The sequence below is a fragment of the Biomphalaria glabrata genome, chromosome 1 (genome assembly GCF_947242115.1).
Source record: "Biomphalaria glabrata chromosome 1, xgBioGlab47.1, whole genome shotgun sequence".
NCBI classification, from domain to species: domain Eukaryota; kingdom Metazoa; phylum Mollusca; class Gastropoda; family Planorbidae; genus Biomphalaria; species Biomphalaria glabrata.
The window spans coordinates 78,823,716-78,839,140 of NC_074711.1; the positions used below are offsets into that span (position 1 = coordinate 78,823,716).

At 37.7% G+C, this 15,425-nt stretch overlaps 1 protein-coding gene across 7 annotated transcripts in view; it reads left to right on the forward strand.

Moving 5' to 3' along the window:
- The window catches only part of LOC129923933 (zwei Ig domain protein zig-8-like), a 297,168-nt gene that overhangs the window by 79,338 nt on the left and 202,405 nt on the right, over positions 1-15,425 (forward strand). The gene's annotated exons all lie outside the window — the stretch shown is intronic.

The following is a 15,425-nucleotide window of genomic DNA, read 5'->3' on the forward strand; positions in this document are numbered from 1 at the left end:
CAAAGCATTCTCTCTCCCTTTAGACATCAAGTACAAGAAGTCAAAAATTTTTAGACTAATACTTGTAGCTACTTGTCACACGAGCTGTCAGTACTTTGTCACACAAGCTGTCAGTACTTTGTCACACGAGCTGTCAGTACTTTGTCACACGAGCTGTCAGTACTTTGTCCCACGAGCTGTCAGTACTTTGTCACACGATCTGTCAGTACTTTGTCACACGAGCTGTCAGTACTTTGTCCCACGAGCTGTCAGTACTTTGTCACACGAGCTGTCAGTACTTTGTCACACGAGCTGTCAGTACTTTGTCCCACGAGCTGTCAGTACTTTGTCACACGAGCTGTCAGTACTTTGTCACACGAGCTGTCAGTACTTTGTCACACGAGCTGTCAGTACTTTGTCACACGAGCTGTCAGTACTTTGTCACACGAGCTGTCAGTACTTTGTCACACGAGCTGTCAGTACTTTGTCACACGAGCTGTCAGTACTTTGTCACACGAGCTGTTAGTTTCTTCTACATGTTTAGATCTCTCGCTATCAAATGACATTTTTTAACTAACGCTAAAATAAAAAAAAATTCAAAGTTTTATTTTCAATTATTTGATTAAAATAGAAACAACCTCCCAGGACTTTCTTCATTCTTCCAGAACTTAGTATAAACAGTAGAGAAACTTCAGACAGTAAAGAGAGAGAGAGAGAGTCGCTACAAAAATGTTCGGCAAATGTCGCCACTGTAACATTTCTCTACTTGCGATGTAACAGTAATGTAACTTGTATGAAAGGTTACACGTAACTTAGTGAATCGACTCAACATAAAAGATGTGTTGTTGTTGTTGTTGTTGTTGTTGTTGTTGTTGTTGTTTATCTCAACGGACCTCAAACGTAACCTCCAACTTTCAACAACAAAAAAAAAACAACCTAAGACTTTAGCTACTACAATTGAAGAAAGCTCGATTAGCATAAAAAGCCTGATCTTTATCAGAAGATGCACTTTGTTAATGCATTCATTGTTTTGTCTGCCGCAATCAGCTTTCTCGGTTCGTGGCAAGGTAGACAGACGACTATACTTTATTTCATCTGATATTATTTTCTTCGACTTACTATATACTTTACATTCTCCATCTGCATTCCCCCCCCCCTCCCCAAACAAAAACTCACTCAAGCAAATCAATTCATATATATATATGGCCATTCCACTTAAGTTGTGGTGCGTTACGACTCGACCAGTGAGCCTGTATACGCTGGATCATGTCAGTGACGTCATGTTTCTCATCTAAATAAACAGCTTAAATAAACTATGAGCTGAAGAAATAATCAATCGAAAAATCCGTCACAGTTTTTCATAATTCTTGAAATTGGTCATGGATACAAGTACATAAAATGCTTTCAGTGGCTCAAACAGCCTCTAATAACCAGTCCAACTTCTGGTCTTCATTTGTGGCACAGATGTTGAGTGAGAATGAAGTGTTTCATTATTAGGAGAAGGGGCAAGGGAGAGTAACTGGCGCCTAAACCAGAAAGAGGCTCGTCAGCTTTGACTGGCTAGCCACCTAGGTGAAGAAAAACTCTGAATCCAAACCCCCCGCTGCCTATACACAAATATTGAAAAGCCTTCGGTAATGAAGACCTGAGTAAAAAACAGAAGCTTACGAACCTTATGCAGTTTGCAGCATACATTACCACACCATGACAGAGCCTACGACGCCGCTGATTCCAAACTGTATCGGCACTTGCCGTTTCTTTGGAAACATCAGCTGCATGGAGATGGAGGTACTGCTGTGTGGGCGACATCGTTCTGACCAGAGCTATTGCCCAGGCATTCATCTCATTTCCTGTCAGGTGATCCAGAGTCGCTTCGCGGTTGAAGAAGGCCATAGAGCATGGCATCGTACAGTGGAATCTGGCTGCATCTCCAACTGTTTATCTAATTGCACGTGTATTTGATCGAATAAAGTAAAACTTAACATTTAAATTAAAGTTAGAAATCCTCTTTTTAAATGAAATAAAATTCATTTTAATTTCCACCTATCTTGAGACTTTGCTCAACGATTGAAATACAAACGTTGCATATTTTTTTTTTTTTATTGTGCTGTGGATTTTCCTAAATCTTCCCATTTCTCTATTATTTTAGTCAATTATTCATCTTCCTCTCTAGGCCCCGCCTATACAGTTTAAAAATATACACTCTAATCATTATCTATAAACAGCCAGTGGCGTAGCTGGGGTGGGGAGAGAACCCCCAAAGGAGTGTTCGAAATTTGTTTTTACATTGAATATTACGCCATTACGTCATGTCATGATGTCAAAATGCAGGGGCCCCTAAAGAGGTCAAGCCCACGCCGACCACTGAAAACAGCAGCTATAAAAGTGGCATGTCTTCAGCTCAGACTAGTAAGTACATTCTGGCAAGCATTCCATCCACACACACCATTTTGGGTTGTCTTTCCTTGATACACTCTATTCTTCTCTCCGTGCTCTAAATCTAAACATCCTTCAACCAAATACTTAGTGTAAAAAGTAAATCAATTTTTTTTTTCTCAAATTTTGTTATCCGAACACAGTGACACGAGCACTTTGATAGCCTGTAACATAGGTACGCGATGTTAATGACTATTTGGTGGGTTTGGCATAGAGTGGCTGACTCGCATACACTGATGGACTAATTCAAGGAGGCTGTATGGCCATTTCAATATATGTTTTAACTTGGGAGGTTCATGATTTTGCTTCTCGTAATTCAGGTTTCTACTTGGTTTGTTCATGTTCCGTTTCATGCCTTATGTTTCTAAAGGAGTTCATGGTTTTACTTTCGTAATTCATGTTTTTACCTGGATGTTTCATGGTTTTAGTTATGTTCTTACTTGGGTGATAGATACAGATGACCTTAACATTTTCTTCCCCATGGATCGAAATGTCAAAAAGTGGAAACTTTACTTTTACTTCGTTGATTCATGGTTTTACATATAAAACCTGTTATTAACTTCGGAATGTTACAATTTAATTGTGTACGCCGTTGTGCCGTAATGTAAGGGTGGTTCATTCTTTTATAGATGTAATTCATGTTTTTAATTGGGTGGTTATGGTTCTAATTAAATGATATCAATGTAAAACTACAACGTGACGTTAGTAAGAGAATGTTGTTTAGCGTGTCATTCTATTTTAACAAACGTTTTTTGGCTAGTTTGTTATAGGGGGAAAAAAACTTGTTCACTGTCTCTATTTTGCTTTGTAAAAGTTTGTACTAACATTTCTATCGGTTATATTATTTCCTGTAATATTTATTTGGACTACTAAACTCTTAGTGTTAATAACTTGAGCAATTGAACACACTCTTGATACAATATAACGCTGTTCTATAAATCCAGAGCAATGTCTCAATTATAAAGTAACTAGTCGACCGGCGGCGTAGCATACACCGCTATTTTGCAGGGCCGGCCATATGCCACTGCAACCTATGCCACCGCAGTCGGCCCCACACTTTAATAGGACCCGCGCTAATTCTAGGTGTAAATTATTAAATTAAACTATTTTATAACTTATAACAGATTTCCCGCGTCCCCACAACGGTTGAGTCCCAACACTATTTTGACATATCTATTTTGACATATTTGTTTACTATTGTTCCGTCTTGTTTTTCATATTGTCACATAAATATGAAAGTGAATATGTAAAATACAAGGAGCTCCTGGAAATCTACTGAAATTGCAAAATATAAGAAAAAGTCATGGAAATCTCCTGAAATTATTAAAAATCTTTTGAAAACTCATACAAATCTCTTGAAATATATAGACAAAAATGGTCATTTTGGGGTGTCATTCAATATGGAAAACGCCAATCCTACACGCGATAAATAAAAACGGCATTATACATTACCCGTAATTGTGTAATCTGGAAAAGAAGCTTCTCGCGCCTGAAGATTTACTTGAGGTCAACAATTCTCGTAGATAGATTGAAACATTTGGTAATTCTTGCTATTCAGCGTGATCTATGTAGCAAATACAACTTTTATGATATACTGTATGACTTCGCTACACATAAGGCTCGTAAAGTACGTAGTAAAGAATGAATAAAATGCAAAGACGAATTTATTTTCTAATATGAACTCTTAATTTTCACTTATTACCCGTATCCCTACCCAAACTTGGCTCCGCGAAATCCGTTTCGCATAGGGCCCCACAACGGCTGAGTCCGGCCCTGCCATTCAGCGATAGGTGAATACAGAATAGATTACTTGTTTTCTACCCCCTCCCCCTTTTTTTCGTCGCTAAAATAAATAAAAGAGTGATCTTTCCATGACTTCTTGGACACAACTGTTAAGTCGAGCCCTGCTATTTTGTGACGGGTGAATACAACTTGTTCTCCCCCCCCCCCCCTCTTTTTTTTCGTAAGGTAACTCTAGTACGACTTTTAGAAATAAAAGAGTGATCTTTCCTTTACGTGGTGTCCAGACTCTTGAGCCATGAAGAGAATTATATATATATATAGATAGATACTGTCAACTTTAAAGAAACGTTCGTATTTCTATTTGTGCGCGTGTAGTTGCTATTGATATAAAATCTTCATCACATAGACCAGGGGTTCTCAACCTCTGGATCCCAACACCCTTGGGATCGAATGAAGATTTGCTGGGGTCGCCTAAGGCCATCGAAATGTCCCAACAATATTTTGACATATCTTTTTACTACTGTTCCTCCTTGTTTTTCAAATTGTCACATAAATATGAAAGTGAATATATAAAATTTAAAAAAAAGCTATTCAAAGATAATATTTCATTTATTACATTTAGATAAGAGAAATGTAGATTACAAGAATATAATTAAATATTTTTTCGTGATTAAACATAAAGCTATGGCAATGCATATCAGAGATTTACATTGTAATTAAGATTTCTTGGGTTTGTGAACGAAAATAATTTTGCTGGGGGGGGGGGGGGGTCGCCGCATAATGGGGAATAAGAAAAAAGGCGTCGCCGAGCTTAAAAGATTGAGAACCGCTGACTTAGACAGAGACTCCTCTTTGGTAAATTGTTTTGATGAATATTTTTGTAGTAAAATTACATTTTAAAATATATACAAATTAATTATAACCACTTCTAGAAAGAAAAAATGGTATACTTGTAGAGAAAAAGTTTCGAGCTTCTATTATACTTTTAGATCCGTGTCCAGGCTCCGCCCTTCAGCTTCCGCCCACTCTCCAGGTTCCATGAAGTTCTGACTTGAATAGAGGTATTGTATAAAGTGGTCTCGTACATCCAGCTTGCAGAGGCACCTATGTTTGCGATGATCTATTCTTAATTCATAAACTGCGGAGGGCATTTACCAGGGAACAATGTAAATGATAATGAGCTGTATACTATTTGTCAATAATGTTGATGGCTTGGTGTCTGGACTGGGATCTGTTAGCAAGTTTGTCTTGTGTGATATTGTCATTTCAATGTGAACTATCAACCACCCCAAATTGTCATTTCAATGTGAACTATAAAGCACCCCAAATTGTCATTTCAATGTGAACTATCAACCAACCCAAATTGTCATTTCAATGTGAACTATCAACCACCCCAAATTGTCATTTCAATGTGAACTATCAACCACCCCAAATTGTCATTTCAATGTGAACTATCAACCACCCCAAATTGTCATTTCAATGTGAACTATCAACCACCCCAAATTGTCATTTCAATGTGAACTATAAACCACCCCAAATTGTCATTTCAATGTGAACTATCAACCACCCCAAATTGTCATTTCAATGTGAACTATCAACCACCCCAAATTGTCATTTCAATGTGAACTATCAACCACCCCAAATTGTCATTTCAATGTGAACTATCAACCACCCCAAATTGTCATTTCAATGTGAACTATCAACCACCCCAAATTGTCATTTCAATGTGAACTATAAACCACCCCAAATTGTCATTTCAATGTGAACTATCAACCACCCCAAATTGTCATTTCAATGTGTACTATAAACCACCCAAAATTGTCATTTTAATGTGAACTATCAACCACCCCAAATTGTCATTTCAATTTGAACTATCAACCACCCCAAATTGTCATTTCAATGTGAACTATAAACCACCCCAAATTGTCATGTCAATGTGAACTATAAACCACCCCAAATTGTCATTTCAATGTGAACTATCAACCACCCCAAATTGTCATTTCAATGTGAACTATAAACCACCCCAAATTGTCATTTCAATGTGAACTATCAACCACCCCAAATTGTCATTTCAATGTGAACTATAAACCACCCCAAATTGTCATTTCAATGTGAACTATAAACCACCCCAAATTGTCATTTCAATGTGAACTATAAACCACCCCAAATTGTCATTTCAATGCGAACTATCAACCACCCCAAATTATCATTTCAATGTGAACTATCAACCACCCCAAATTGTCATTTCAATGTGAACTATCAACCACCCCAATTTATCATTTCAATGTGAACTATCAACCACCCCAAATTGTCATTTCAATGTGAACTATCAACCACCCCAATTTATCATTTCAATGTGAACTATAAACCACCCCAATTTATCATTTATTATTTTGTAATTTTGAGTAGCAATGTTGAAATCGTAGGTCCTTCTTTCTGACACTTTATTGAAGGCCGTCTACAATAATACGCTGTTCTATAGGCTACATTATACATTTTTTTTACAGAGTGCCAACGAGGCACGGTGGCTGAGTTGTAAAGCGCTTGGCTTCCGAACCGGGGGTATGGGTTCAAATCCTGGTAAAGACTGGGGTTATAAATTTCGGGATCTTTAGGGTGCCTCTGAGTTCACCCAGCTCCAATGGGTACATGGCATTAGTAGGGGAAAAGTAAAGGCGGTTGGTCGTTGTGCTGGCCACATGACACCATCATTAACTGTGGGTCACATATCATCTGCCCTTTAGACTGCATGATCTGAAAGAGGAACTTTTTACTTTTTTTTCTACAGAGTATCAACAGTTTATAAAGTATACCCATTTCTGTAGGCTACCTTTTTACAGAGTACCAACAGTTTCTATAACATACGCAGTGGTAGATGTTACGCTCAAGAAGAACCAGTCAGTTCTACAGTAAACGCAGATCTATTGCTACATTTTACGGAGGGCTAGTTAATTATTAAATAAATATAATGCCAATTGATAAAATAATAAATTGTTATCTACTGACGCATAAAAAAATTAGTTGAAAACAGAATAAATGTAAATGTGTGTCAATGGTTCTCACATATATTTGTTTTCAGAATGTAACTTTGAATAATAAGAAAATGACTTGTAAAACATTCGGTCTTCAATATGAAATTCCCAATAGTCTTTCAATTCTTTAAAAAAAATGTGTATAGGCTGAAGTATTAAGTTACTGCTACTATTTCTCGTAAGATGTCGGAACTGTATCGAGTGTAAGGACCCTAATGCTACTTCTGTTTACATGCATTGAAATAGTAATAATAATAATAATAAGGCTAGGCTTCGAGTCCGAAGATCAGTGAGGCATGCAGTATTTCCCGTGGTTGCGCAGTCCCAGCTGTGACCTACATATTTTGCCACATCCAGGGCAGGCATAACCATTGTCCACAGGTGGTCGATTTAGATTTTCTTTTCGCCGTCTGCGTTTGTCCTCGGCAGTAGATTTTCTTTTGGTCTCAAATGTGTATCCAGCGGCCTTCGTGAGTGACCTCCAGCTGTCTCGTTCTGAGGCCGCATGCAACCAGGTGCTCTCTTCTAGGTCACCCAGGGAAAGTTGTCGCCTAAACTGGTCTTTGAAGCGTTTCCGTGCATTGAAAGACCCTTTTGTAAATACACTTGTGTATGGCTCATTTAAGTCTCTTTCCCACTTAAGAGGGGTCCACTATCAGATTTTTTACCACTGGAAAAAAATGGTCAACACGATTAAGCGCAACCCAGACAGTCAGAGACACTTTGCTTCATTCATCTACCTTGAACTAGCCCGCAAAGACCGTACACTTTTGGTATTTTAATAAATCCAGATAATTGTCTCTTTCTGAATAAAAAGTTTGTATTGCAAAAAAATGTTAATGAATATATTTGTAATCTTTCTGTTATACATGTTCAGCGCTTAGACTGAGATTCCTCTTAAAGCTGATTTTTTTTTCTAAATGTTTCTTAGTTGTTATATAACCTAAAAATATGCAAATTAGACATCACCACTTTTTAAAACAAAAATATGTTTAACATGAAAGTAAGAACTATGAGAATTTCCGAACATCCAGAAACAATAAACGTAGTGATACCATAAAATTTGTTGTTTCTTGTATTTTTTGTTTTAATGTATTTTTTTAGATAATAAAGTGGAATTTTAGAATGAAAGAAAATGCAACTTGAGGACTAAATGAAGTTCAGAAGTATAATCTCCATTTTACTACTTATTACAACACCTCCAACTCGTAACTTAGTGTAAACTTTCATGGGGTGGACATGGATCACGATAACTGCTACAACAGCTATCCTAGAAATTTGACAGTTGTATATCGTTGGGAAAAGAATTACTAGCTCGTTGGCCAGACTGGGAAAACTCTAGTTTGACCGTTACAATTTTTCAAAGTATAATTATAAAGAAATAAATTTAAATTTGGCTAGAGAACGAGAAACTATTTATCTTGAAAGGATTAAACGTCTTCGGATATTTCCGCATTCCTTGAAGAGTTTCATAAATAAATGTTCAGACAAATTGTGCGCATCGTGTTTTAAGTCTAGATGTAAGCGCTCATCGTTGGAATGTGACATTGTCTAGCAACCTAGTAGACCTAAACATTGGCTTCTTTCAGGATTCTTTCTGCAAATATAAATATTAGTTCTGATACAACACATCCCTGCCCATGACATGTCACAATTTCATTGAACACTGCTTGAATCCACTGTCACTATATAGCCGTGACCCCACCCCCACCACTACGTTTCTCCTTGACCCCCTCCCTACCACACTTCACGTAAAATTTGGAGCAACCATCTTGAGTTCGTAGGTTAAACTTCTTCTTCCTCCTGACACTTCTCCACGCTGCAGTTTGATCTCTTCCCTCCCTCCCCCCCTTTTCATCTCTCTTCCCCTCTATTGCCCCAGAGATCGATAGATCCGATCTAGTTATAGTATTGTACAGTGTCAGCTGATTCAATCAACTCAACTTCTGTTTGGCTCCGGGTACTTGGGGGCAACAAGGTACAGCCGCTGTTTCTACTTCTTGCTTTGCTCGCTATCTCCCAGGCTAAGAGAACGGCTTGAATACATAATTGCAGTGGATCATCGTGCGAGCAAACATCACGTGACTGCTATAAATAGACATGTATCGAAACTACATAGTTACCAAACTAGTCAGAGGGACACATTCTTGACGAAAGTTTATGAAAGAATGAACAAGTAAAATATTTTATAGATTCTCGGGTCCTGAACAAATTTAAATTGTTTAGCCTTTAAAATTGTAAAAACATTTTAGTGTATCTCATAAAAGCCTATTCTGGTCTCTTTTCTAAGCAGGAAAATCAAATAAAGTTATTTTTTTATTTAAAACTTATGAAACATTTCAGAAAGAAAGAGAGAAAAATGTAAAATAGGTCAAGAAAGTGATACCAGACGATAACAAGCTGGATGCCGTAAATGAATTCTGCTATCTGGGATCCACAATTCAAGATGACCTGTCTCTAGAAGTGGAGATTTAAAAAAACGCATAGGGAAGGCTGCCTTGACCTTTGCTAGACTCAGGCCAAGAGTTTGGGAAAACCAGAAGCTCACTACAATGACCAAAATGGAAGTCTACAAGGCATGTGTTATGAGTACACTACTGTATGGCAGTGAATCATGGACCACCTACGCAAAGCAAGAGAGAAAATTAAACTCATTCTGTTTGCGATGTCTCCGTAGGATCTTGAAAATCACATGGAAATAAAAAGTGTGCAATACTGAGACCCTTGCGCGAACAGGTATTCCCAGCATCTTTACAGCCCTCAGACAACGCCGCTTGCGCTGGCTTGGACATGTTCGCCGGATAGAGGACAATCGCATCCCGAAAGTCATCCTCTACGAACAAATTGCGACTGGCTCAAGAAAAACTGGTCTCCCCCACCTCCGTTACATAGATGTAATAAAGTGGGACCTCAAATCAGTGAACATCAATACTGACCATTGGGAAGACATAGCTCTAGACCGCACCAGATGGAGAGAGACAGTGACCAAGAAAGCTATGGATAGCGAAAGAACATGGGTCTCAGCTCAGGAAGAAAAACGTGCAATGGCCAGCTCCTCTACCACCGAAGCAAAAGCCACCTTAACCGGCGATATTTCTGGACTGGAGTGTCTCACCAAAATAGGGCTCTACAGCAACACGAGGAAGTGTGCGAGATGAACCATAGTCGTTCTACGACAGAAGGAGGTCAACAACCTATTCACAGAGGTGCCACAAGTTATATAATATTACGTTATTATACGAAGGGGGCAGTCAGTTTTACAGTGAACGCAGTTTTAAAGGCAACCTAGTTCTTAAAGATGTACCCATTACAGGTAGCCTCAATTGCTAGTCCGTTTTAGATAGACAGACAATTCTATAAACATTGAGATCTAAAACATTCAAAATACTTATTGAATAGTCTTAGTAGATTTATACCTAGAGACATGGGTTAAATGAACCAAACTTGATATGAATACCTGGCTTTACCCGAGGAAAGTAAACACAAAATTATTGTACAAAGGGATGACCTTACAATGCCATTGTTAATCTTTAATAAAAAGAAAAGGTTAACTGAACATCTTATCTTCTTCTTATCTTATAAAATACAGACGTTACTTCAAAAAAGAAGATGAGTAAGTCCAACGCGTCATGTATCTAGTCATGCATGTTAACCAATGACCAAAATTCTACAAAATCTCTTGTTTTCCTGGCCAGCTCAGGCAACCAATTCCATGCTCTAATAGCACTAGGGAAGAAAGAGCATTTGTACAAATTTGTCCTAGCATATGGAGCGAGGAATGTGCCTTTATCTTTGTGTCTTTCTGAGTATTTTATAAGATTTCTTTTTTGTATCTAAAGATTATGGTTCAGTGTTTTATCAAGTGCACAGTGGACATTAACTCGCGAAGGTAACTTTTTAATCTTTCAGACAGTTGAAAAAAAGTGTAATCAAATATGAAAGAGTTACATGTATTATCATATACATATATCACATACATCTTCCTTTCTTTTTGGATAGTAGCTCTCTACGACATGTTTATCGCTGTCTAAATTTATAAACAATTTCACTTAAGGTGGATTTCTAAGTACTGATGTATCCACGCAGGTGGGGTCACGTGGACACTAACTAGAAATAACGCGAGCCCTGCTGTATCCTATTTCACTCTCCCAGGCGTGAAGACATCACATTTGTATTCTCGTCTGGAGTGCAGCTTCCTGCTCACTTTGATACGTTTCGGCTTGTCTGAAAAAATGAGCAGAATTCTCGGCGTTTGCCAAGGAATTCTCTGAGTAGTTCTCTTTGCCTTGTGTCATCTCTTTCAAGTCAGTTCTATATGATGAGTTGTGTGTATTATTGTTTATATACATTGTCTGAGCCAAACGTAGGTACATAGTCTACTTCAGAAGGATAGCTGTAAGAGGAATAGACGGGCAGGTAGGCATGCAAGTAGGCAAAGCGTTTGATAGAAAGTAGGCAAATAGGTAAGCAAGTAGTTACATAGGTAAGCATGTAGGTATGCAGGTAGGTAGCTGGGTGGCCAAACAGGTTGGAAGGCAGGGAGGTGGGGAGGTAGGCAGGTAAATATGTTTTTAGATGGGGAGGTAGGTGGATGGGTGGGTAGGCAGGTAGTGTAGGTACAGCGCCGAGCAAGCCGTTCCCAGTTGGTCACTGCCCAATCGGTGATTATTTCGGACGGTTTCGAGAAAACTACGACACACGGTGTCGCCACTGCATCGAGGCCAATGAAACAGTAAACGACATTCTCTATAAATGTCGCGTTTTGCATGAAGGGGGATCGAGACAAGGATTTGAGAGAGAACTGGTCCATGTACGGCAATGGGTCTGTCCTTGTACGGGGACAAGTTGACCTTAGAACTCACTGCCATTTTTTTTTCACGTGCTCTAATGGAGTAATCTTAGCATGTTTTGTTTATTAATGGGTTTTCTGATACGGTGCAGTGCCGGATTTAAGAAGGGTAGGCAGGGCTACATCCCTGGGCAGTCAACAAAAAAGGCACCCTTTAAACAAAGAACCTGCAAAAACAGATAAACCTAAAAATCAAAAACGACAATCGGGTCTGGATTAGATTTCAGAATGCGATACGCATAAAATAATTCACAGCTTGCTGGAACCCATTGGAGAAGAGAAAGGAAGGGAGACCACAACGTAGAGGAGATCTGTAGAAGAAGAAACAAAGAGGGCAGCCTTGACATGGACCATATTTAGAGGCATCACTGTTGAGAACCTTTGCTCCACTGGAATGCACTTGAATCTCAATAAATGACATACATTTAGACAATTAGGTCAAAGTTTAAACGTAGTTTCAAAGTCAATGAAGTTATTAGATTTCACCAAATACAGAAAAAGCGATATACTACATCACAGAATCTTATTTTTAAAAAATAGCGTATCTAAGGGGAATAACCGAAAAGAAATTATTGCCATATATCTAATTACTGCTGGAATAATGTCCATTTTTCTATAAAAAAAAAAACAAAATAAATTCATTAACATTAATTGATTAACTAATTTGTTAATTTTTTATTGATTCCTTTATTTTCACCAACTATGAGTCATTATGCAAAATTTCAGCTTGATCCGAGAAGAGGAAGTGGGAGAATAAAAATAGATGTCGAAAACGTAATAAGGGAAATAACTCGACATCTGCAGCCACATCTCTAAATAAGAAGTACTTGTTTCCCTTTTTCGATACCAACTAAATAATTAATTACCATTATCTAATTTACTAATTGATTTTTTTTTTTGTTGATTCATATTATGTTAGGATCAACAAATAAATGTCAATTTCATCCGAGAATAAGTGAAAGAGAAAAAAAAATGTGTAAAATTGTACCAGACAGAAAGAGTGAGTTTATTAAAGCTTAGTAACAATAGTACATTTTCACACACACACACACACACATACACTAAAAAGATTCTTTAGTTCATGGCTTTTATAATTGCTGGGCTGTAAGACGGAGTTTGCCAAATAAAACACAATATTAACATTTTGTTCAAATACTGAGGTAACAATAACATATGCGCACAAGAATGTGACCCGTGATCGTAACAATTATAAATAGTGCTGGGTAAAGGTCACGTTGAATACAAGTTCAAAGGTCACCTGCATGTACTTGTTTTTATTGTCCTGGGCTCAATGGCATGCCAGCCATGACAAGAGTTATTTCTATCAGTGCCATGCGAGCTTCTACCTGACTCTCCTGTTTGTGTGTGACTTTTTCTGATCTTTGCTTTAATTGCATCTCTTAATTGCAGCTCAGAAACCACGTGCAATGTGCTAGCACAATTGTTTTATTTTATTTCTTTACGATTTCTTCTTTTTAGCTTTCTACTTTTCATGGGTGGAGGGGTAGGTGGAGGGGTAGGTGGAGGGGTAGGTGGACACGGATGTCGAAAAAAGCTCTAAAGATTTTCTTAGAAATTTGCAAATTTATTTTGAACAAACGTCATTGAGAATTCAACATATTTAACATTTATTTATGTTTTAAGCAATTATAACGGTCAAACCAGAGTTTTCTCCGTGTGGCCAACGAGCTAGTAATTTTTTCTCAGCGACATACATCAACTGTTAAATTTCTTGGAAAATCGTTCGAACCGTTTTTGAGATCAGCTGTCCGCGCACCCACCCAGCCTCCAGGTGCCTCTATGAAGGAGTGACTTGAATAGAGGTATTGTAAAAATTGAAATAGTTACACTTTCTAAATATCAGATTTAACGAAAGAATCTATTTTTCATCCATTTTTTTTTCTCCAGACGTCTTTGACCTTTGAAAACTTTCAATGTTTCATTCATCTTAAGAGCATCTGACTCACTTTTGTCTCTTTCTACCGTCTCTCTTTAGTTTCTCTAGTTACTTTTGCAGCCATTTAACGTGACCAAGGCATCTAAGTATGAATGCCGAATGCTAATAAAAGAACGCACGCTCGAGTATTGACTTTGAAAATTGTAGAACTTTGGATAACTCTAGTATAAACATATTCTACTTATAAAATGTTTACATTATATTTTGAAGTTATTTCATAAAGCTAAAAGTTTTCAATCTAACAACGTTCATGGGTCTAACATTATAAATGCTCAGTTTAAATAACTAGACTTAAGCTCATTGATATTTATTCGACACTCCACAACAGTTCTTAGTAAAAGCTCTAAATCAAGCTTGGCGTTTGTCACTGGGGTCTGTTAGCGTAGTTTAGCCCTAAGACATGGGGGCAACTGTGTAAATAGATTCTTAGACCAAACAGCGAGGGGCTGCAATGGAACGGAGGGGGGGGGGGTACTCTGGGCAAAACGCCAGGACTGATCTTAGGCAGTCGAATGAGTGATGGAGATCATTTACGCCATGGAATGCCTAACATGGAGGAGTTAAAATCGCGCTAGTTTGGCTCGCATATTAGATTTCGAATGTGTTAATGGGGTGTGAAGCAAGTTTGCGCCGAATGTGAGCATGGGACTGAAGCTGTGACCTACACACGTAATATATCAGAGAATAACTGTCCATACTGAAATTCACAGTAGGAAAAACAGAACTTCAATGTAGATTGACACTGATCAAGAAACAGTTTATGCTTGCAACTATATTCTAAAAAATTAAAACACCATAGATTTTGTGAATGACTCGATTTCTATGAAAGGTTTGATAGTTCGTTATACGTAGACGGGTGTGGCAAATGACTTAAGTGGATAATCGATTTCATCATTTGCTATATACATATAATGTATGCTAGTATGTTGTTTTTTTGTGTGGTTATTTCTTTGTACTGAATGTTGGTTTGACTTTATTGTTAATTTTTGTTTTCTGCTTTTAAAATCAATTTTTGTGGTAATATAGTTTTTGTTACTATGTGTTTAAGTTATATTGGGTAATTGTTTATGTGTTTAAGCTGTATTGGCTAACTTCGTGTTTAAGTTATATTAGGTAATTGTTTATGTGTTTAAGCTGTATTGGCTAACTTCGTATTTAAGTTATATTGGGTAATTGTTTATGTGTTTAAGCTGTATTGGCTAACTTCGTGTTTAAGTTATATAGGCTAGGGCTATCGTTTACATTTATTGTATTGATCAAGTTGTGGGTCGCCAGTCATGATGCAAGTATACTGGACAAACAAAAGTAACAAGATGGTCAGGGTACTTACTAGCCTTAATGTGAGATCTACTGGACTTCTATACTGTAAACAATCCTCAGAGTTTCTACTGTATCAAGTGTCTCATGTCGTTGATATCAATATCTAGTA